A 24,013-nucleotide genomic window follows, 5' to 3' on the forward strand; every position below is an offset into this window, starting at 1 on the left:
TTAGGCTAATACAAATAAAGCTGCCATGAACAGATATTTACAGGTTTTTGTGTGGCTATAAGTTTTCATTTCTCTGGGATAGATGCCCAGTATTAAATAGCTGAGTCACATGGTAAATGTGTGTTGAATGTTTTAAAATGCCAGACTGTTTTCCAGAGTAACTGTACCAGTGTGCTTTTTCCACCAGTGGTGTATGAAAGATTGTTTCTCAGTATCCTCACAAGCATGTGGTATTAGCACTTCGTTTTAGCTGTTCTTATAGGTGTGTAATAATAACTCCTTGTGGCCTTAATTTTCATTTCCCTGGTGGCTAGTAATGTTGAACATCTTTCTTTGTGTTACTGATCACTACACAGCCTCTTTGAGGAAATGTCTCTTCATGTCTTTTGAATATTTTCTAATTGAATTGTTTGGTGTTCTTTGTTGTTGACTTTTGAATGTTCGTATATGGTCTAGATATGAGAACTTTGCCAGATTTGTGATTTGCAAATATTTTCTCCTGATCTGGAGGTTGTCTCTCCATTTTCTTACCTGGGCCTTTTGCAGAGCAAAAGTTTTAAATTTTGACGAAGTCCAAATATCATATTTTTCTTTTATGCATTATGCTTTTGGTTTTGTTTCTTAAGAACTCTTCCCTAAGCCATAGGTTCTGAAGATTTGTGCTTTTGTGTTTTCTTGAAGTTTTGTAATTTTGCATTTTAAATATTTAGGTTTTTGATCCATTTTGAGTTAATTTTGTTTCAAGTTTAGTCCGAAGTTCATTTTTCACTTGTAAATATCCAAATGCTTTAGCACTATTTGTTGAAAAGACTTTCCTCCGTTGAATTGCTTTTGTACCCTTGTTAAAAATCACTTGTTTTATATATATAACAACCAGGGTTTTTCTGCTGTATTTAGTGGAAGTAACCTTTCTGAAACTATTTCTTTATTTCTAAAATATTGCTAATAATTATTGGCGTACTTGTAGTCCAAAATTGACATAATGCTTAAGTGAGATATAAATGAAAGAGGAATAGACATTTTAATTCTATATGGACTCACGTTATTATTCTTAAGTGGTTATTTTAATTCTATATGGACGCACGTTATTCTTCTTAAGTGGTATTTGGAAGTCAACTTGCTCCAGAGTAAGAATTACAAGTTTTATGAGGTTCCCACAAAGGAATGAAAATATATGTATTGTCTCTATTTTTACCTGACACATACCCCCCTTTCTTCCCTCCTTCTGTTACATGTCCCATAAAGAAATTTTATTCAGACTTATGGTTTGCAACTGGAATAAACTAATAAAAATTGTTAGTATTGAACCATTTATTATGCACCTTCCAGTGGTCAGGCAGTGTAGTTCTTAAGAGCTTTTCAGCGATTTTCTGAATTTTTCCTGGTATAGTGTTGTAATCCCAATTTTGCAGTTGAGAAAATAGAGACTTTAAAAAGTTGCTTTGCTAAGGACACTTAGTAATTTGTGGAGCTCAGATTTGAATGTAGGTGTTAGAGTTGAAAGATCTTGCTCTTAACCATTACGTTTAACTTCTTGTGTATGTCTATCTAGTATTTCATCAGGCTTAATTCTTTGGAGCTTTCTGTTCTTTTGTTTAGAGCCCGGTCAGAATTCTTAAGCATTTTATTTTTTTGATTCAATAAAAAGTGAAAATTATTACCTAGATTTTATCCAGTATTACTTTTCTTATTGTACCATTGTGGTTTTATCTTCAAATGTGTTGTGTGTTTCTGGCAATATTTAAGGTGCGGTCAAGAAGTGTGACTATTGTTTGAATTGATTCATCTTTTTGTCACTTTAATTTTATTTTTGAAAGTTTAAATAGTGATGTTTTTCTGACTTCTCTGCAGAAGTGATTGAGTGATTCATTCAGAAATTATCAAATGACTACTGTGTGATAATCACTGTTCTAATTGCTGGGGATAGTCATAAACAATGTTTTTGTTTTTTTGTTTTGTTTTTTTTTTAAGCTTTGTGATTGTTCTATGACTTTGGTTATATCTTTCTTAGAAATGTTTCAAGTCACAGGTCATCAGTGTAATTTTGTTTGTTTGTGGTTTGCAATCTGTCTCACACTGTCTCAGATGTGCTCCATCTGTGAAAAATGAAACTTCCAAGACTAGAAGAAAATGGCTTCAAAACAAAACAAAGCTTAAAGATCATGTATAAACTAAGTACTAAACTCATCTTGCTGTTGGGAAATTAATATTTTCTATTTTTTTTCTGTGGAACCATAGAATTTTATTATTGGATAGGCCCTTAGAGATCCATTTGCCCAACTGCTAATTTTACAGGTGAGAAAACTGAAACTGATAGAGGCAAAGTAACTTTTCCCACCTGTTGTGATAGAGGCAGAACTAAAGCTCGTCTCCCTAGTTTGAAATCCCAGGCTCTTTTTACTTCATTGCCTGGACCACATCTCAATCATATTTTTTGTTGATGTCTGCTGGGGTGACATGAATGGTAGTGGTATTGATTTTCTTTAATTTTATTATTTCATTCCAGCCCTATAGATTTCCAAGATTCTTATTTCACAGGATTTCAGTTTTCTCAACTCAAGATTGTAAACAAGGCACTTAAAATAGTTCCTCTCTAGCTGAACGCAGTAAAGGTTTATGATTTGGTACATGAATCTGCATCGCTTTCTTAGCTTTCTAGGTTTCAAATGTTGGTCATAGGCTAGCTGCCAGACTTGACTTGTAATATCTTCCAGTAGGTAGAGGTCTTTTGTTTTGGTTTTCATTGAAAGGAGCCTAAGGCACTGAAAATTATGTACTCCAGTTGTGGAGGCCTGTTTGTCCAGTGTTGTGCCCTCTGCTTCATCACTCCCAGGAACTTGTAAACTGGCTTGTGTTTCAGCTCTTCAGGGACGGCAAGGTCTGGGGACCCTGGGTTGGCTGATTTCACCGTGGGATGACTCTCACGTTTAAAACATTATTTCCTGTGGATTGAGACAAAATCAGTTTTGTGGGTAAACCACTGTGGCTTAGAGAGAATAAATCAACTCTCTCTGTATTTCCTGACCAAATGCTCCAGGTTGTTTGAGCTGTTCCTCACTGTATGGTTTTTAGATAGTTTGTTCTTCTACATGCCTCGTTTTCTTGTTGTCCTTCCTAAGGACCCCTGACACTTACCTGAATACTTATAAAATGGGTTAAGTCATTGGGGGGCAAGCTGGACTCCTTTGTTCCAGGGCTCTGGTTGTGTGGCCTCCTTACATAGGCCTGAACCAGTGACTCACTTGTTGGACTCCTTCCTTCAGCCTTGACCCCACCAGTGGAAGATTCTCCAGGGCAGGCCTGGTGCCTCCAAAGCATACTTTGATGGGGCCTTTCTGTTCCTTCCCCTCAGTCTTTAGCTGATCTCTTGAATCCTTATTATTTAAAATTAATGCCTTAACTGCTAATCTTTATTCTTACAGTCCCTCCTCTGTCTCTTACCATGGCATCATTTACTCCTTTTTGTATTATGAACAGGAAGCCCTTCAGGTTTGGGAGTGTACAGTTTTTACTGGCTTCATTTTCTAGCTCTCTCATCTCATGATGGGCTTGAGCTTCATAAGGCCTGGATGCACTAGTTAGCTGCATGCCTTGATCAGGTCACTTAACTACACTCAGCTTCAGTTTTTAAAACTGTGTAACAGGTTGTATCAAGCTTACTCATGAAGGAATTTAATAAAATAATGTATGAAAGTGTTTTGTGGACAATAAGATGTTATCTAATTATGATTTATCATTTTTGTTGTAACCCTTGTTTCTGCAGAACACACAGTTTTTTCAGTTGACTGATTGCTTGCCCTGGAATATTCTGCAGGCTCCCTAGGTTGTTGGTGCCCCTGCCCTGTGATGTATTGGAACATTTGTGCAGAGAGGACATGGGTGAACAAGGATTTGAGACTCACGTTTTATGCTCTTCAAGGAACTACTATTTTAAAAAAACCAGGACTTCCACAACACAGAGAAAGGGACACATGAGCTATTTTTTTCTCCTGTTATTCAATTCAGTGAGACTCTGTGTGCATAGTAATCCTTAAATCATTTGCCTACTTCCTTTGGCCTTGGGCACCTTGTAGTGATGGAATTGTCAGGAGGCAGACGTGTGCAGTCTCTTCAGATGTTCTCTGACAGGGTTCCTCCTCTCCTTCCCCAACTAGCAATCCCTTTGGAATGTCTAATGAAATCCATCTTGCATGTTGCATTATAACAAAACAGGCAGTCTTGGAAATGAACCCCAAGAGGTATTATTTCTCTATGTTGGCTTTTATTTGCCTGTTTTAACAATGTTGTGCAAACAAGGTCTTGCACATCTTTGCTGTCTTAAGTCCCCAGCCGTAGGTGTGGTGCTAGCCTGCCTGCCAAACCTAATTTGAGACAGTGCAAAGCCATGCTCCTCTTACTATTGATAGGGCAGGTTATAATTGTTTTTCCTTAATACTTTGAAGGGAGGAAAGCAAGGTCATGATGAGCTCTTGAAAAAAAATTTTTTTTAGCTGTCCTGTAAATAGATTATTATTTAGAAGTTCACCTAGCAGCCTTTGAGATGAAGACCATAGTAGTTGACATTGATTGAGTTCTAAAATAGCATAAAACTGGTGTATGTTATATATTACACTGATGATGTGTTTGTTGTTTCTCAATACTTGTAATTTGTACTTTTGGACTATGTTTGATAAGATTTATCTTCTGGGTGATAAGGAATAGCACTGATATATTAAGGGATTTTTCTGTTTGGCTCTGATAAAGGGAGAATCAAGCCCATAAGCAAGCCCAGGAGTGAATTCTCAGCTTACCTCAGGCCTATTCACATTTCCTTGTGGGCAATCTGATGATGCCATGGGTATTGTCTTGGTTCCATGAGCACTTGGGTTAGAGGTGTGGGGTCAGATGAGCCATGGTCTATTCTTCACCTACATTTTTCACTAGTCCCCAGCGAGCCTTCTCACAGAAGTGGCTGAAAAAAGGACTTAATGTGTGACTAAATCAGTGAGAATTACCACCACTTCTGAAGAAATAGCACAGAGTGCATGTCCTGCTTGTGATTAGTCCAAAATATCATCTTTATACTTTCAGGATAGCAAAAGCCTTAATTGCTGTCAGGACAATCACCTGATATCAGTGCCTTAGAATGGGGTTATCAGTAATGGTAAAATACGTGTGTGTATGTAGATGATGTTCAAAAGGTGTCTAACTAAGACTTTGTCTTGCTCTGCTTTTCAAGTTTAAGTCTGAGCTGAAACTCATTCATGTGTCCTGGCTATTGAGATAACCTCTTCCTCTCAGTCCCTCTCAACTGTTAAACAGAGGTTGGACTTGATGACCGTCAAGGTCTTTTCTTTCTCACTTTCTGTGAAAGTCCAAGGTAAGTCCTAAATCTTGTCACTGTCATTAGTGCCACAGGCCTCCCCTTCTGAACCTTTTTCATCCTGAGATAAGAATGTATGCAGTTTTACCTTCTCCCTTCCCTTGTGGTGTTCCAGTTGGGTGATAACAGAAGGCAAGGTCCAAAAGAAAAAGAGAAGTGAAGATACTGGAACGTGAGCTTCTGGGAGCAGTCCTTGAATAATGAAAGCTTCAAAGGGAAGCCACGAAACCTGCCTTAGTGTGCTGGTTTGAAAGGAAGTATGCCCCCTAAGAAAAGCCATGTTTTGATATAAATTTCATTTCTTAAAGGTAGAAAACTTCCTATTCAATACTGTATATTTGAAACTGTAATGAGATCATCTCCCTAGGTGATGTGATTTAGTCAAGAATGGTTGTTTAACTGGATTAGGGGATGAAATGTCTCCACCCATTTGAGTGGGTCTTGATTGGTTTATTGGAGTCCTATAAAAGAGGAAATATTTTGGAGATTCAGAGAGAGCAACACTACAAAGCAGAGAGTCCACCAGCCAGTGACCTTTGGAGATGAAGAAGGAAGACACCTCCTGGGGAGCTTCATGAAATAGGAAGCCAGGAGAGAAAGCTAGCAGATGACGCCATGTTCACCATGTGCCCTTCCAGCTGAGAGAGAAGCCCTGACTGTGTTCGCCATGTGCCTTCTCACTTAAGAGAGAAACCCTGAACGTCATCGGCCTTCTTGAACCAAGGTATCTTTCCCTGGATGCCTTTGATTGGACATTACTATAGATTTGTTGTAATGGGGACATTTTCTCGGCCTTAGAACTGTAAACTAGCAACTCATTAAATCACCCCTTTTAAAAACCATTCCGTTTCTGGTATATTGCATTCCGGCAGCTAGCAAACTAGAACACTTAAGTCTTTGGGGTGAAGAGGAATTGATCTAGGTACATACTGGTTTGGATTTACTCTCTTCTCTTCACTCTGACAGCTCACTGTACAGAACTGGACATCATGTAGGTACTAATTACTTCTGCTTTGCTTAACTTCCTGGAAATTGTCACAGTTTCCAAGTGAATTGGATCGTTACATTAAATATAATTTAGAAAGGGTCCATACTTGAAGCATCTTCATCATTCCAAATATTGTGCTCATTGATGCAGAGAGCCTTGTCAAGACAGTCATTATCAACATTTATGAGATGAAAGCAAGAGCTGTTAACTGCTGGATAAAAAAATTGAGGATGTGCCTTCAAAAGAAGCAAAGCAGGTTTAAAAATAGTTTAGTAGAAAATCTCCTTAGACTTATTTAAAGCTTTTTTAAAAAGAAGTAGAAATAAAGATGTTAGTAGAGAAGAAGAGACAAAGTGGATATAAGAGCTTTTGTATTGGTTATACTCAGATTCATTGTTAAATTAAAAAAAAAGTTAACTGCCACGTCTCTGGTTTGCAGGGCAGTTTTATTTTTATGCATCCTGGAAACTGACCTCAGAATATGGTGAAATATCAGGCAAGCTGACAGACTGAGAAGAGTCTATGCTAGTAATTGACAGAGGTCCTTGCTCTTAGACATGTTGGTCTATTTGGGGCTGTCGATTCTAGTCATCCCCATCCTTATTTTATCCTCAAATAGGCGTTAAACCTTAATCTCTTATGGATGCCTGCTTTGTAGATATAGGAGAACAGGAATGATGTCAGCATGCCTGGTTAACTAGCTAAAGAGTTTCTAACCAGCTAGTTAACTTCAAGAGCCAGCCCAGCGGGGTTATACTGGGTATTTGTTATTGGATAATTCCACTTCAAGGAAATGGTCTAATGTTACTTTGTTAAATTCCTCTGTTCTGTTAAACCTATCTGAGCCAGAATGAAAAAAACAAGACTAATGAAGTAGCTGAACTTTAAATCGTAGAATTTTAGGTCCGCCAATGACTGAGGGTCTAAGGCAAGGGCTCCCAAACTCGCATGTTTCCTGGGGCTGGGCAGGTAGCGTTAGGGAATGAATTGGACAAGTATAAGCAGTAGGGGTGAAGGTGGAGAAGGTGTGTGTATGGAGATCATGAGAGACTAGAGAACCATTCAAGTTCAGAAATCTTAAAGGATGTTTTTCCTGCCTAACACATCGTTCTGAAGAATGGATCAGCTGCTAGTTTGGGTACCCTAGACCGTATATATTAGATTACTCATCTCCTTTTGAAGGGCGGGGCCTAAGCCAGGAAAGGAGGGACAGAGCCTGATGTTGTTCTGAGGCTCAGTTTGATGTTCTTTCCGCTATACCCTGATGATCTCTAAATGGTAAGGCTGGAGCACCCCTGTTTGGAATAGGGATTGAAAAGAATGTTTTTCTGAAATGTTTCTTTTAGTTAGAGAGGTATAATTCATAGTGAAATGCACTAATCTTAAGGTATGGCTTGATATATATATATTTTTTTTTCACATATGTATACCTTTATGTAACTGTCACCCAAATAGTTTTGTAGTTACCTCTTGGCTTTTTCCTACTCCATCCACCCACACAGCATAATCACAATTTACCAGGGGACTGTGACTGGCATTTCTCTTTTTCTGCTCTTCTCTCCTGCTTCCAGAGCTTGTTCGTCTGTCACTGGCCCTGTTCCTCTCCTCATCTTCCCCACCACCACCCCCATCATTATTGTGCTTTAGATTTATTTGTAAAGAGTTATTGCAGAGTCAAATATATATGTTGCCTAACCCCCCACCTCCACCCCATAAATCTAAATCCAGAAAAATGTTGACTTTTTATTAAAGTAAGCATTCTGTGTTCTTGACTGGCTGAGAGCTAGGTGCCAGTTTCCACAGAATGTCTTGTTCAGAAGGTTCTGAGTGTTAGTTCTTGCAGCATCAACTGCTTTATTAAAAAAAAAATTGTCACATATTTGCCATAATATTAATTATTCAGAGACCACTTTTCTTTCAAAAGATTTTTATCTTGTGATTTTATTAAAGTCCTGTGTTTCATTATAATGGATATGACACTTAAAATCGAGTGACTGACTCACTGAAAATTTAACTAATATAACACCCCAAACTAACTTCACCTCATCGGCAATGCAGCTTTATTTTTAAAAATAATAATAAAAAAGCTTGTTCCCAGATGAAGCTGTTAAGCAGATTTCTGTGCAAGGCTTTGAGTTAATAAAACAGCAGGATTCAGTATGTCCTTCCCTTTGATTTGTAGGAGGGGGTGGGAAGGACCTATAAATGGATTTTGGCTGTTTCCTGGTGCAGAGATTAACATAGGATTATGGGAGTATGCTGCATGGAGGTTGGGAAAATAGGGGCATGCTATTCTCATTTTGGGTGGACATAGTGCTCCTTTCTCTTCTCTACGGCTGTTCTCTTTAAAGCAGCCTGTCACTTTGAAAAATGCACACATTGTACCATCTTGCAGTTATAAAGGTTAAGTAAGCATCTTGAGCAGTGCCCCACTGCTTTTGTACTTTGCTTAATGTCAGCTGATATAGGATTATTGAAAAAAGCTTGCAAAGAAATAAAAGGCTTGCAGGTTGAGGTTGAACAATTGAAAATTTCTGTTCCCAGTGTAGTAAATTGCCAATGGCAGACTTAACGTTTGTTAATTATCGGAGTAAAGTACTAAGGATTGTTTTCTTTTGCCTAATTAATTACCTCATCTGGAGTGGAATGCTAATTCAGATAAATGATTATTTCTTAATATCTCTGAAGCTTTCCTTGGAGTCTCCTGAAATTGCCAGTCCTGAAGTGTGGGTTATATAGACTTATCACAGGCTTCTTCATTTCTGGGGAAAGATAGGAGATGGGAGACCATCAAGGCTATTCTTTTGACCTCCTGGTTTCCAAATATGGCTGGATAACTTGTTTAGACTCTAGTGATAGAGTTGGTTTGCTGTGTTTGACTTAGTGGAACATGAGTCTGCTTCCTTGAATTGTATGCCTCTGCCTGTAAACAAGTTAGTAGTCTCATGTGGTTTGGTTCTGAATTTTTAACACTCCTTAAAGAAACAATTTGGGGCTCCTGCTGTGAACATTAAAGACAGTTTCTCAGGAAAGGATACTCTGTTTCCTTAACTCATTTTTCACCTTCAAAAGGTGTTCTTTAGAATTCAGAATGCTAGAAAGGGAAGACTACTTAGAGATTATTTGATCCAATCCCCAATTTTGAACTTTTGGGGAAACTGTGACCCAAAGAAATTTGGGTTTCATGATTGGTTGTGAAGGCTGGTCTAGAGCCTGTATTCGTCCTTGAAGGTTTAGTTTGAAATGAGGTAACTATTGCACAATATTACAGTACTTTTTAGCGGAGTGTGTTCATTGTACACAATTGCCTTGGGGATTGCTTTTGGGGAAAACGTCAGCTTAATTTATTAATACCCACAAGAATGAGAAACTATGGATATTACAACTAAAGTACAGCTTGCAAGTGATTTACTAAGCACTAACTCATTTGCTATGTGACCAAACACCAATGGGGAGATTCTGGCACCATTTCTGTCCTTTGAAAATTTAACATTTTAATGACCTTACACACATAAATTAATTGTATTAACAATAGTACTTAAGCACAGGAAGAGTGTTAAAACCTAAGCACAGGGAGATGTTAAAACCAAAAATGAGTAATTATTGATTAAGGAGGAATGCTGAAGATCTGAGATGGCAGAATTTCTGTGTGATAGGAAGACACCATGAGAGAGAGAAAAGTTATATAGGACCCGGATGAACAGGTGAAATTTGGCTGTAAGGAACTGATCAGGGAGGAACATTGAGTGGAGATGGTATGTGTGCTGGCTTGAAAAGATGTATGGACCCTAGAAAAGCCATGTTTTAATCAAAATCCCATTTTGTAAAATGGCAGAATAATCCCTATTCAATTCTGTATGTAATGTGAATCTGTAATTAGATCTTCTCCCTGGAGATGTCTCCCAATGAAGAGTGGTTGTTAAACTGGATTAGGGTAGGCGTGTCTCCACCCATTTGGGTGGGTTTTGATTGGTTTACTGGAGTCCTATAAAAGAGGAAACATTTTGGAGAATGAGAGATTCAGAGAGAGCAGAGAATGCTGCGGCACCACACAGCAGAGCGTCCATCAGCCAGCTCTTTGAAGATGAAGAAGGAAAATGCCTCCTGGGGAGCTTCATGAAACAGGAAGCCAGGAGAAGAAGCTAGAAGATGATGCCGTGTTTACCATGTGCCCTTCCAGATGAGAGAGAAACTCTGACTGTGTTTGCCATGTACCTTCTCACTTGAGAGAGAAACATTGAACTTCATCGGCCTTCTTGAACCAAGGGATCTTTCCCTGGCCTTTAATTGGACATTTCCATAGACTTGTTTTAATTGGAACATTTTCTTAGCCTTTGAATTGTAAACTAGCAACTTATTAAATTCCCCTCTTTAAAAGCCATTCCTTTTCTGGTATATTGCATTCCATCAGCTAGCAGACTAGAACAGTATGGGTGAAGGCATTTTAGAGATTTTCAAAAGTTATACAACAAACAAAAACCAAAGAGAAGAAGAGGGGAGAGAGAATAAAAAGTCACTAGATGGTAGCAGGAATACAAGTTTCTCTTCTTTCTTGGACTCAAATTATATCATCCTAAATAACTGTGAAAAGGACAATTTTAAAAATGTAAAATCATGACTCATACAGATATAAAATATGCATATGTCAAAGATTTAATTTATATAATGAGGGAACCATGCTGATATTACAGGAGGTTCCAAGAAGGGGTCAAAGAGCCACAAATTGATATGGAGTAAAGGAATGTTGAAATACATCCACAAATGAGTGCAGTGAATTTCAGAATTTGGGAATGGTTGCTCCTCCAGGAGGCAAAAGTTATTTGCGTGTATGTAGACAAGAATCATTCACACTGTTATCAGTTATCAACAGTTGTAAAATACTGGAACCACAGGAAAAGATGCTTATCACTTAGGATAAGGCAATCACTGGAGGCTCCAGCATTGTCCTGAGCATATGCCCAGTGATCTTTCTTTTTTAAATAAGGGCTAATTCCTGCTGATGTCCTGGAAATATTATTCAGAACCTATATAGAACATTTTATAAATCATAAGAATAGAAGGAGGTTTTCATACAGCCAATTGGGTTAATTCCATCCATCAAGAGCTGGGACAGTGTCTTATTTTGTTAGGTTCACCACATTATATGATATCACAACATAATTCTTATCTGGTTAGTGATCCAAAAGAGATTATTTAAACCTGGGGATTTTGTCGTCTTCCTCTTACTTCTCTTTTGTCATATGTATTCAACATAGTTTAAATTGATTTATTTTTTTCCCCAGTATACCACCCTATTAACACCTTGCACTAGGGTGGCCCATTTGTTATAATTCATTAAAGAACATTTTTATAATTGTACTATTTTTAACAATGGTCCATCATTTACAATAGGGTTCATAGTGTTGTCCAGTCTTATGTTTTATGTTTTCATTTTTATTCTAGTAACACACGTATGACCTCAATTTTCCCTTTTAAGCATGTTCACATATATAATTCTGAGCTAGTAATTATTCTCACAATGTTGTGCTACCATCACCACCATCCATTTCCAAAGCTTTAGATTCAACCCAAATAGAAATTCTGTACAAATTAAGCATTAACTCCCATTCCCAACCCCCAGCCCAGCTCCTGGTAACCTATCCAATAATCTCTTTTACTTATTTTGTAGTTGTCAATGGCCCCTTACATAGTCCGCCCTGTTTTATTTGTTTATTTATTTTTTCCCACTGAAAAATTTGCATTTATTTTCCCTAAAAACCAAATGCTGGGACATGATTATATTTGAAAATTAACCAATGCATCAGCCATTAGATTTCTGAATAGTTACAAAAGCTAAACAGTTCATCCCCAAAATCTTGATATAAACAGCCCAAAGAAGTGTTTCTAAAATCATGTTTAGGCAAAACCTGCCTGGAAAACACTGGGTGCAACACATGCAAAGACATGTATACCATTTTCTAGTACAAAAGTTTTCAAAAAACACTTGGAGAATTCCATAATTTATATTTTAAAAGAATGCTATTTTTATGAACAAAAACAACTCAGAAAAAAGAAACCAGAGTATTATTTCTTTTAGATAAGACAACTAATGTCCTCAGATATCAAAATCCTTTACAAAAGGAATTAATTTCGTAGGCCCTAGTTCAGATTTTTTTGGTCTGTTGCTTTTTCTTTTTCTTCTTCTTTTCATGTGCTTCTGTCTTAAGCTTAAGTTCTGCAGTTGTAAGTGTTCCTAGTTTCTTATTCTTTGCTTTTTTAACCTTTTCCTTGATGGCAGCAACATCAATTTTAATTTCAGTAGAACTTTCCTTAGGTTTCACAGCTGATTTTTCTTTTGGTGGACTAAAACCTTTGTTTCTTTCTTCTTATCTCTTACTGAGAGCTTCTGCTTATTTCGCCTTATTGTTTCCATTTTATGACTTGCCTTCAAACAGTATTCACCACTAGCCAATTCTTTATCAATCTGACTTTCTGGCTGTGGTGGTAGGAATGGTTTATACTTCTTTTTTTAAACAGTTTTTTCCTTTGGTTCCTTGCGTTTATTCACATTTTTGTGTTTGAACTGTGGCAAAAATCTTTCCCAACTTTGTGACCTTAATTCAGAATCTCTTGCCAACTCTTACTTAATCATTAAGGTTTTAATGTTATAGATTGGATGAATATTCATAATATCTGAGACTACTTTCCAAACCTATTTTAAGCCACTAAAAGGTCCAATCACTGAAACCGTGTTTCCCTGAGCCATAATGTAACAGGTTGTTAAGAGTACCAAGGCCTTTAGTGTGGATCCTTTGGGACCGATAAGCCTATGTCTTCTCTTTACAAACCTTTCTTTATTTTGTACTAAAGAACCTATTTTAATGATGTCATGTGCAGTATCATCCTAAAGAATTCGGACTGCCTGTTCAAATGAAATACTCCTTGCTAAAAGTTTTATTAGGTCTCTGACCCTAATGATGATGTGTAGATCAAAATTCTCCTTTGTTATGTTAACAGTCATACTGCCCTCGATCAGGTCCAGAGTTGCATTAATGTGATGTTCGTTCAAGGCTTTCTGTGCCAATGGCCAGCATTCTTCCAAGTAAGCCTCTCTATATTTTGGGAACAAAGTTGCAAAATTCCTTTCCTCCAAGAGTCCTCTGAGATTATCCTCTTTGGAAAAGGCTGGTTCCTTCCAACCATCAGGAACAGTGAGGCGTTCTGATTTATCTTGGTCCTCCGGCTTCAGCTTTTTGGTTTTGAAATTTAGATTTCCCAGACATTGTAGCTAACCCATTTACTGAGGAAGATGCCATTTTTAAATTGCTTTGCCCTGAGGTTTTGGCTCAGTTCTTTAGAGAAACATTTTCCATTTTCTCTTTGAAACATTATAGATCTTTTTTTTTTTTTTTTTTTTTTGGAAGGGAAGCTTAAAGATCACTGGGGAGCTGTGTTGGTAGATCCAACTACTAGAGGTGAGCTCCAGATGCATTGTGACCCAGCCAGCAGCAACTCTCACCCGACACTATTTCCGATAAGACACTTATTTTATGAGTGCTCCTTTCATAAAGATATGAAAATATAGAAGGATTATGTCTGAGGTCATCTGGAGGGCAGAATCTGAATCCTGATGTGAAATGAATGGTCCTGTTTTCTTCTGTTGCTGCCAAACTGAACAGTTTAAAAGGATGCTTGGAAAATGCATCCTGAGCCAGAAGGTTGTCTCATTAGTGAAGTAACTTCTGAGACTGTCTGCTTACGAACTATAGTTCGACTATAAAGGTACTTTTTCTGTCCACATACAGCTGAGCTCTGGGGTGAGAAGGTTTCTGTACATGTGTGTGCGCATAAATGGATCTCTTTGTGTATGCATATAACTGTATAAGGTAGAGATCGATTTTAGGGGATCTGCAAAGTTCAATAATTGTATGCATTTCTCTAAGACTCAGTTATGTCTATCAAATTCTCATATGGTCACGGTTTTGATTCCCCAAATTTTTAAGTACCACTGACAGAAACTGTGTCCTCAGTAATTAGTCTGAATCTATGTGTGCCCATGTGCACAACTTAAAGAAAAAAATCTAGACCAAGTTTCCATCTAATTGCAGAGTCTATAGCCATAGCTGCATTGAGTAGTGTAGCAGCGTTACCCCAGTGATGGGGAGGCTGTGGGCATGCCTCTCCACACCAAGAAGCCTGAGTGCATCTGGGGTGCACTGAAATGAAGTCACAGAGAAATGATAAAAAGCATCATAATTCCATTAAGTCCATTTGCATGATGAGGGGCTGACCAAACAGTTTTCTTTTTCTGCATTGGGTTCCTTGCTCAGGAGCTACACTTTCTGTTTCTCAGGCTTGCACTCTGCTGTACATCTTTCAATAACCACTGAGTTTGGCTGGTGTTGATCCCAGGAAGAGGAGAGATGGAATCATAGTCCCCAGCAAAACAATTACTGCTCCCACTGGGAATTAGAGCTTTTAAACCCAAATGCATCTTTCTGTCTTTAAAACCAGGATTTACAAAATGTTGAACATGTGCCACATCTCCAGTAACCCATACTTTTTTCAACATTGGGGAGATTATTATGAAATTTTAAATTCAAATGCTCCCAAATTCACTTTGTTTAAGAAATAACTGTAATAAAGCAAATTGTTTCCTTTTCTTTTGATTTTTTTCTTCTTCTGAAGTGCAGCCAAGTGAGCAAATCAATTCGCAGTCAATATTTTGTTGCTGCTCTCCTCCATGCTGGAGAAGAGATGATGCTGTTGACCCAGCTTGCCCTTGGTGCAGCCCTGTGCTGGGGTGTGGTTCCCTCTTCTTAATTTGTCATCTGAAAGCAATTTTGTTCAATTAAAGATTAGAATTAAATTTCAGTTGTAGGGCTTCTGTGCAGAGGAAATGATGCATTAATGAACACACAGATGTCATCTTGCAGCCATGCTGCTTGCAGAACAGTTTCTGTAGAATTCAAATAATAAAAGGGGCCACAGCAGCAGGAGCATTGTTTACTCATTGACGTACTAAGTGGAGACTTGTGCATTTATTTGCAAACCATTTATCACTTTGTATGCTGAGAGGAAAAACATACTTTATCTACAATATTTGAAATAATGTCTCCTGAAATCAGATAGCAGGAGCATTAATGCCAGGTGCCATGTGGTAAATTGCATAATGCTGTTGGGTTGGCACTGAAGCTGTGATTTGTGATGCAAATGATCAATTTAAATATATGAGAGTTGAGTATAAAAAGAGAATATTTCCTGAAAAGAAACGAGGGTACTAGTGTATTAAAAGTGTAGTGGGGGAGGGAAAAATTGTGTAGGATCGTATTTCAGTTATTGGAAGATCCATCTGCTTTTTCGTATACACATTATGTAAGTTTCACACTCTGTATTACAAATATCCCGCAGGGTGGATAGGAAGTTCATATATCTTCGTTTTCTTTCTTTCTTTCTTTCTTTTTCTTTTTACTTACAGTCAGACATGAATGAACAGAAAGATTTATGTCTTCAATGTGGAATATTATAGGATGTCAGGTTTTTTTTAAAGGGATTATATTGATATTGTATGCAATGCTTTTTGAAACTAGTGATGACTGACTTCTAGACAGGAGAAGGCAGTGAGTGGGGAGTGAGAGTTTGGGGAGGTGGAAGAGAGCTTGCAAAGCAAAAGAAGGCTTAGGGCCTGGGCCACATGCTCTTTGATGCTTGGATTAATGTGCATATTTCCAGATGCTGCCCAAGCCTATGTCCAGTGTACTTTGAGTCACTGTTTTTTATGTTGTAACTTCTGTGTTGTGAATGTTTTAAATGTCAAGGCCCTCAGTTTCAGGTGGCCTCTATCCTGGTCACTGTTCCAGTTTGCTAGCTGCCGGAATGCAGCATACCAGAAGCAGAATGGCTTTTAAAAAGGAGAATTTAATAAGTTGCTAGTTTACAGTTCTAAGGCTGAGAAAATGTCCCAATTAAAACAAGTCTATAGAAATGTACAACTTAAGGCATCCAGAGAAAGATACCTTGGTTCAAAAAAGGCAGATGAAGTTCTCTCGGCTGGAAGGGCACATGGCGAACATGGTGGCGTCTGGGCTCTACGAAAGGGACTCTCTCCAAAATGTTTCCTCTTTCGAAGGATTCATTAAGCAACTCCAACTTCAGTGGGTGGAGACACACCTCCATGGAAATCATCTAATCAAAAGTTACCACCCACAGTTGGGTGGGTCACATCTTCATGGAAACAATCAAAATGCTCTCACCCAGCAATATTGAATGAGGATTAAAGGATGTGGCTTTTCTGGGGTTCACCACAGATTCAAACACACAATCACTGATGTGCTAAGGGTGAAATCTCACTTGAGATCCTCTAATCTTCTAGTGAAAGGACCCTTTCTCATTCCTCTTCCCCGTTGGCAAAATGTTTGCCAAGGGGAATGTTTCTCTCCTTGAAATGTTTTCTTTTTGTGACTTTTTTGACATCACATCTTTTCTTTTTCTTTATCCATGTCTTGTGTCAAGACTTCTGGCGTCATTTGCTTTTTAACCCCTATATTGCACACCAATGTGAGTTCTGTTTTACACACTCTTCTCGTTTGCAGCTCTCAACTATGTGTATCATCCAAAATGCTACTAATATCCTCCAGTTTTTATTTTCCATGAAAAATCTTCTTCCCAACCCCATATCCATTTATCTCTGTCTGGAAATTTTATTAGAACCTCAGAGTTAATGAATGTGGGATAACATGTGCCTTCCTCCCATTTCTTCTTTATTCTTACTTTATGATAATAGTCCCTGTGATAATGTTCTGTGTCATCCTAGCTGAAAATTTGATTCATATTTGTCTATTTCTCCCTTATTTTGACTTTTATGAGCCACCAAATTTTTCTTATTTCTTGTCACTTCTTTTGCTACCTGCCTTGTTCAGATCTTTATTATATGTCACCTGCACAGTTTTAACCTCTTAACTGGTCTTATGGTTATAATATCTTTCCCCTCAAGATTTCTGGTAGTCCTCTGATCATGGACTTATTTTAGCATATTGTTCAAAATCTCCAATGGCTCCCTATTGCTTAACAAATGAAGTCCAAATTTCCCAGACTTAATCATTAAGCAGCCTCATCCTCCATCATTGTCTCTTACTACTTTTCCTTATAGGTGCTTGTTCTGGTCTCCTCCTTCTCCCATATCTGCCTTTCAGAGTCTTGCTCTTCGTAAAGTCCAGCTCAGATAACTCTTCCTGGAAACCTTCCCTGATTACCCCCGGAGTAATCTCTTTACACCAGGTGCCAGTGACTTCTTTTAGGCCACTTGTCACCTACTGCAGGTATTTAAGGATATTGATCTCTGCTGCATGATGCTCACTTTGATAGCAGGGACCGTCTTATTCTTTTCAAATATTCCACAGAGCTTGGTCTATTACTTTAAATTCACTATGTTGTTTTAAATACTTGTTGGAAAAACAAATTATGGAACAAGAAAGTTCTTTGACACAAGTGCTAAATATCTTTAGTTTGAGAAACCTCAGTAAGATGAAGTTGTGGTGTACATTTTTTAGGTCATATTCTTCTGTTAAAGCAAGACTGGGTAAGAGTAGAGATCTTGGTCAGCTTCAACTAGGACATGCGAACTGTGGCAGGAAGGTTTGTTTCCATCTTCCCAGAGGTTTTCTAACGTGGGCCACCGAACTGGGGTTCAGGACCATTTGCCTTTACTTCCAGGTATTTAAGGCTTCACATGGCAGAGCATGGAAAGTAGACTCATGTGTCACTCATTTGGTTCTTTAGGTGATTTGAGCAAGAAGCAGAAGCCTGGCAGGGCAGGGTCTTCTGCTGGGTTCGTCCTGTGGCATGTTCTGCCAGAGTAGTTTGGGGCCTCCTCTGGTCTACTTTAAAAGAAGATGAAGTAGCAGGGAGCGCTCTGTTGACTGGCAGTAACTTTTCGCCTGCTTGTTTTGAGCCCAGTTAGGTGGTCTTAGGGTCAGGAGGCTTTTTTTCTGCTGTTAAAGAAAATCTGTACTTCTTGAGCTGATTGTTTAGATAGCTTCTAGGGGCAGGCAGGCAGGCATAAGACTTGGTGGGAGTTTGTAATCTTGGGTCATTGTGCCTGGGCTGCCTGGGTGAGTTAATTACAAGGGTGAATCTTTGAATTTGTCTTCTTTGTTCACCTACATAAATTGAGTCACTGAGCAATATACATGTAGATGCTTTAGTAAGTAGATTATCTTGAAGCATGTTTAATATGCGCAAACAGGGTGACTAAGGTGAAGGAGTTATTTTATTTTAAAAAGAACTGCCCACATTCTTGAACTGTGGAAGCACCCATTTTGTTAGTTTTGTATGTGGTTGTGAATATTTTTCTCATTTTGGTTTCTCCAGGGCAGTGATGTTCTCGTTCTGAATTTTAGTACTTTAGTATTTCCTTCTTGGCCTCGTGCCCTTGCTTAATCTGCCTTCCAATTCATTGACCCAGGACTGTAGTTCTAAAACTCAGATTTCCTTATTATTATTAAAAAACCTCTGTTCATTTCACTTATGACTACATGGTAGAACTCTTCTTCTTCTTTTTTTCTAACCTCTTTATCCCTATCCTGCTTTCCATGCTCCATCCCAACCCCCTCAGCGTATTTTTTTCCTAATTAAACCAATAGGAATCATTTTTAAAAGGCAGGATTGTCAGAACTACCAATAAAAAATATAAAGCACCTATAAATTTGAATTTAGATAAATTATATTTTGGAATAATTATGTCCAGTGCAATATTTGGAATACTCAGATAAAAAATTGTTGTTTATCTGAAATTCCAGTTTAACTGGGCATCATATATTTTATCTGGCAGCCCTACAAATAGGCATGTATTTGAAATATAATTTCACACTTAAGAAAATGTTTAAGGAAGTAAATCTAAGTTTATTCTTGTTAAATACTATTAGAGAGCTTCCCTTGCCAAACAATTATGGACAAGTTGCTGAATAGCTTATGTGTATCATTTATAAGTCACATAAATACTATATGCTACTTAACTATAAGCTTCTCCTGGCTGTTGGAATTAGCTGTTCATCCTAGGATTCAACTTTATCTCTTTGTTTCCTGAGATGATCCTGTTTATTTTTTTATTGAGAACATTTTGTTCCAGAAGAAACTGTTGAAAAAGAAATGCCTTGTTCTATATAATATGTGTCAAAGGTAAATGTTGAAGTTCTCAAGTAGAATTTTTCCCTTCCTTTAAATTGTGCCCAGTTCTCCTCTTCACTATAATTTCCTGCATGAAGAGCCTTAACAAAAACACTTAGATGATGAAACCAGTCAGTTCTTGATTGAATGAAGTTTTTATCCCAGGCTGGATTCCTCCTGCCACCCAGCTTATGTGTGTAATACAAGCTAATTATGAAGTCGACTTCCTCAAATCATTTAAGACCACTCCAAAGCTTTAATGATACCATGGTATTTGAACTATGCTTTGCTTTTAACCAAGTCTGTGCACAAATTCTGACTCTTAGAACAGCCTAGGAGGGATCAATGATGGTTTGTCTCTATTTTATAAATGAGAAATTTGAATTTCTGATAGATGGAATGGTTTGCATAACACCAAGCAGTACTTAAATTTTGATCTTAGGTCTTTGGGACCATTGTTTTCTCATTGCTCTCTCAATTACTTGCATTGGCTTGAATGTAAGTGATTTGAGGATTATACAGTTTAGGAGTAATTGCCCCAGAGTTCACTTCTGGTAGCTTGGAAAATGAAACACTGTCCTCATACCTGTGCATTTTGCTGGAAGAAATTTTTGCCTTTGGTTCAGTGCATGCATATAATACACTTTGGTTCTACTTGTGAGAAACAGCCATTTCCCATGTACAACCAGCCCTTCTCAATAAAACATATTGGTGTCTATGGATAGGTGAGTTTAAAGCATTATGTTGTTAATGCTTTGGCAGAAATTGTTGAAACGTGGTTTAATCTCTGAATTAGCAAGCAAAAGATCCATGACTTAGTGATGGGGGTAAAGAGGACAAGTGAGGCAAAGGGAGTATTTGAATAAAGTATATCATTTCAAATTATACTGGGAAACAAAATGATTGTGTACTTGGTAGATCTGTCTATAAGTATATAGATATGTTGATATATATAAATATAAATATAATTCAGGTATATGTTCTTTAGTTTGTAATCTTGGCCCTTAAAATGAAGTGACGAATGGATACAGAATCAGAGCTTCAGATTTTCAGGTATGAGAAAGTACTTTGGGCATATCAGTAAAGAACTTTGCTGTATCTGACTAAACATTATTTCCTAAAACATTCTTGATAATTCCTTTCTAATTGTTCTATTTAGTTTTTATAAATGATATGCAAAATGCAGTTGGAGACTCTGATTGTTGTTAATCTACTGTGAAACCTGGATAACTTCTTTTTATAATTCACAAGCCCTTAATATAGGAGGCAAGAGAATGTATGGGTTAAAAATGGGAAGGAAGTAGGTTTACTATAAATCATTTGTGATGCTTGGGCCTTGACTTTGTTCCTTGTTTTCTTTCTCCATAGGACGATCACCTTTTAACATACTAGCAATGACAGGGGAATTTGTCCACTTTTTTCAGATGTGTCTTAAACACTCGAACCCAGTGCCTGACACATAGTTGGTATTCAGCATTATGCTTTTATTCAGCATTATGATCTTAAATGTGACACAGAAAATCATTTTGTTTTTTAATGTGTACTAGAAAAAAATATGACTGGCACAGAAGAGCCATGATTTTGCAAATGATACTGCTTAAGGTAAAGCTGAAGTAGATATTTAAGTTTAAAAAGTACATAGCTAGGAAGAAAACATTAGCTAAGTACTGTAATAATAAATAGCAAAAATTAAAAAAAACACAAGGCAATACATAATTATGTGCTAAGTACTAAGGATGAAAGAAAAAATAAAACAATTGTGTTAAATATTAGGTACTGTACTAATTATCTGCAGGAGCTTATGACTTCTTTGGAGAAATAAGTATCCTCAAGAACAAGTACAAAGAGGGAGTTTCATAGTAAGAGAAAGAAGAATTAAGAATTGTTACATCTGTGAGTTGTAGATGATTGCAAAGACTCTCATTACATTTTGATTCATGCTTAAAACCTTTCTCTAATATCCCTGCTGAAGAGTAATCTAATCTTTACTTGACCACCTTCACCTATGGGGAATCATGTAGTGTGGCGTGAGTTCCGAGATTTTGGCACCCTGGACTTTGAATGCTTGTTTTTGCCTTATAACTTGTTATATGACTTTTGGAATAGATTTGATCTGTTTGAGCTTTTAGTTTTCTTAGTATCGTTGTTTATTGCCATCTCTACTAGCTTCGTCCATAAACCGGGTCAAAAAATATATATATATTCCTGGAGATTTGTGATGTTTCTCTTAAGTTTACCATATGTTTGCTCCAAAATTCTGTCTTTTGACCTTTTTACCTTAGCCAGAGTTTAGCCAGAACTTAGCCTTAGCTAAGTTTTTTGCTTAGTGTATTGCAAACAAAATTTGCCATGTTCTCATCATCCTACCATATGTCACAGACTAGAAAACTTATCCCTCTGTCCTATGAGAAGCTAACAGAATTCCATATCTTTATTTAGAATTAGAGTATTATCTGAAGAATTATTCCAAACAGCCACCATTTCCTTGGAAACCATTGTGTTAAACCAATGCAAAGGAGAACAATGTGTACAAGTCTAATTTTTTACAGGCCCTTTCTTGTTATATGATGGGTGACTTAATCAGGGTCAGCTTTATAATTTGGGGGGCTCAGTGCAAAATGAAAATTCAGTGTCCTTTTTTAGAAATCAAGAAAAAAAGTCATTAAAGGTACTAAAATATAAAGCTTTTTCCTTCCTTTTGTGAGATCTCTCTCAACTTATGGTCTTTTAAATTTGCTGTTTAATGTGATTATTAGTAAATTAGATTTTAAATTACTAGCATGAATTTTCCCATTCATCTTTATATTGGCAGTGCAGTTTTAAGAGCATTTAACTTGTATGTGGAATCGCCAAATTTACTCAGTTCACATTTTGTGCCTTGTGTATGCATATGTTTTTCGTTCTTACCACAGTAGTGGAAACACTGCACAAAACTAACTCAACTGTGTTTATTTCACTTCTTGGTATCCACACATTCAACCATCTTCGATTTATGATGAGTAAGTAAGGATTGGAAGGAAAAGAAGCTGTATTTTGGCTGTCTTTCCCTTTTCTTCTATGTCATCGTTTTCAGCGTAAATTGTTGGCTAATATAGGAAGTTTGTGAGTAACAAAGAATGTAATAGGATCCCTTGGCCATTTTATGTTTCTTAGGACAGCAGTACCTTCTTTCTGCATTCTAAGTAAGTTCTGGTTTGAAGGGAAAGCATGGCCTCTCAAGGCTGTAAGTGCTTATCTTAGATAAAGACATAGCTTGCTTATTTTGTACTCACTTTGAATTTGCTGAACTCCTAAGCATCAAGAGTTCACTGGATTCTGTGTTCATGGGGCATCATGAATGCTGTGTACAAATAGGGCAACAAGGAATGCAGACAGCTTGTTTCTTTGTATTTCCTCTACTCATGGACATGCATCATTGTCCTATCAGATTTCACTTATAAAATGTAAATTCAAAGATAAAAATATACAGCCTTAAACCAAGATGGAGCCCTTCTGAGTACCTGTCCCTGAAGTGAATAGATAAGCAAAGAACAGCAGAGACATATGCCAGGCCTGATGCCCTCTTCTTGTTTTCACACTGAGAAAAGTCTGAATAATCTCTTACTTTCCTTGTTTGAAAATCAGGCTTCAGAAGTAGGAAAGGTTAGAACATCAATCCATTGTGCCTTTCACCCCTTTATCTGTAACATGCTTACATGATTTCTTCTGTCTCTTCTTCTTGTCATGTTGGGTATGTCCTTAATATATCAGTGTCAAGTATTATGTCTGAATGTGAACCTGAATTTTAAGTGCTGAAATTAAAACAAAGTATTTCTGGGTGGGCTATGTTGGCTCAGTGGCAGAGTTCTTGCCTCCCATGCCAGAGACCTGGATCCAATTCCCAGAGCTTGTCCTTGTTTAAAAAAAAAAAAAGTGTTTCTATGCTTGGTTTGTAATGCTTTTGGAATACTTGATATCTAATACAGCCTTCTAAGATAGGCTTTAAAAATTTTAGCACAACCCCTCCCCCTGCTCCCTGCCCCTGCCATTGCATCTTTTTCTGGTCTGTCATTCTTGGTGAAAATTCTAGGTTTCTAGTGCCTTCTGAGAAAGCATGCCCTCTGTTTTTCTCTTAAATAGGGACAGATTAATGTGCTATGGTCCAGTGTGGCCCCTAGAGTGGCTGGTGGTAAGTAGAACTCGTAGAAGGTGCAGTTAGGAGAACTGCTATTGAATTAACAAAGAACCCTCTTTGTCCCTCTCATACGAAGACCATGAAGTTAACTTACATACTCAGGGTGGCACTTGATACAATTTATATTCTAAAGAGACTCTCTTTTTACTAATCAAGAGGCTATCACTTACTAAAACCTTGAGAAGAAAGGATTCATGTTCCTGGACTTATGTTTAGAGTAGTAGTTTAATAGAGTGTATTACTTAATTAACAGATCTGCCTGTCTTTGGAATCAGACTTACTTCAGGTTAGCATCATGGCTCTGCTATATAGAAGTAGGGAAATTTTAAGCAATTCACCTTATCTT

The 24,013-nt window shown here is 37.5% G+C and overlaps 1 protein-coding gene and 1 pseudogene across 4 annotated transcripts in view; one reads left to right on the forward strand and one right to left on the reverse strand.

Moving 5' to 3' along the window:
- Positions 1-24,013, forward strand: part of AUTS2 (activator of transcription and developmental regulator AUTS2) — a 1,196,629-nt gene that overhangs the window by 256,818 nt on the left and 915,798 nt on the right. The gene's annotated exons all lie outside the window — the stretch shown is intronic.
- On the reverse strand, positions 12,494-13,645 carry LOC143667784 (KRR1 small subunit processome component homolog pseudogene; annotated as a pseudogene).

The sequence above is a fragment of the Tamandua tetradactyla genome, chromosome 23 (genome assembly GCF_023851605.1).
Source record: "Tamandua tetradactyla isolate mTamTet1 chromosome 23, mTamTet1.pri, whole genome shotgun sequence".
In the NCBI taxonomy this organism is placed as follows: domain Eukaryota; kingdom Metazoa; phylum Chordata; class Mammalia; order Pilosa; family Myrmecophagidae; genus Tamandua; species Tamandua tetradactyla.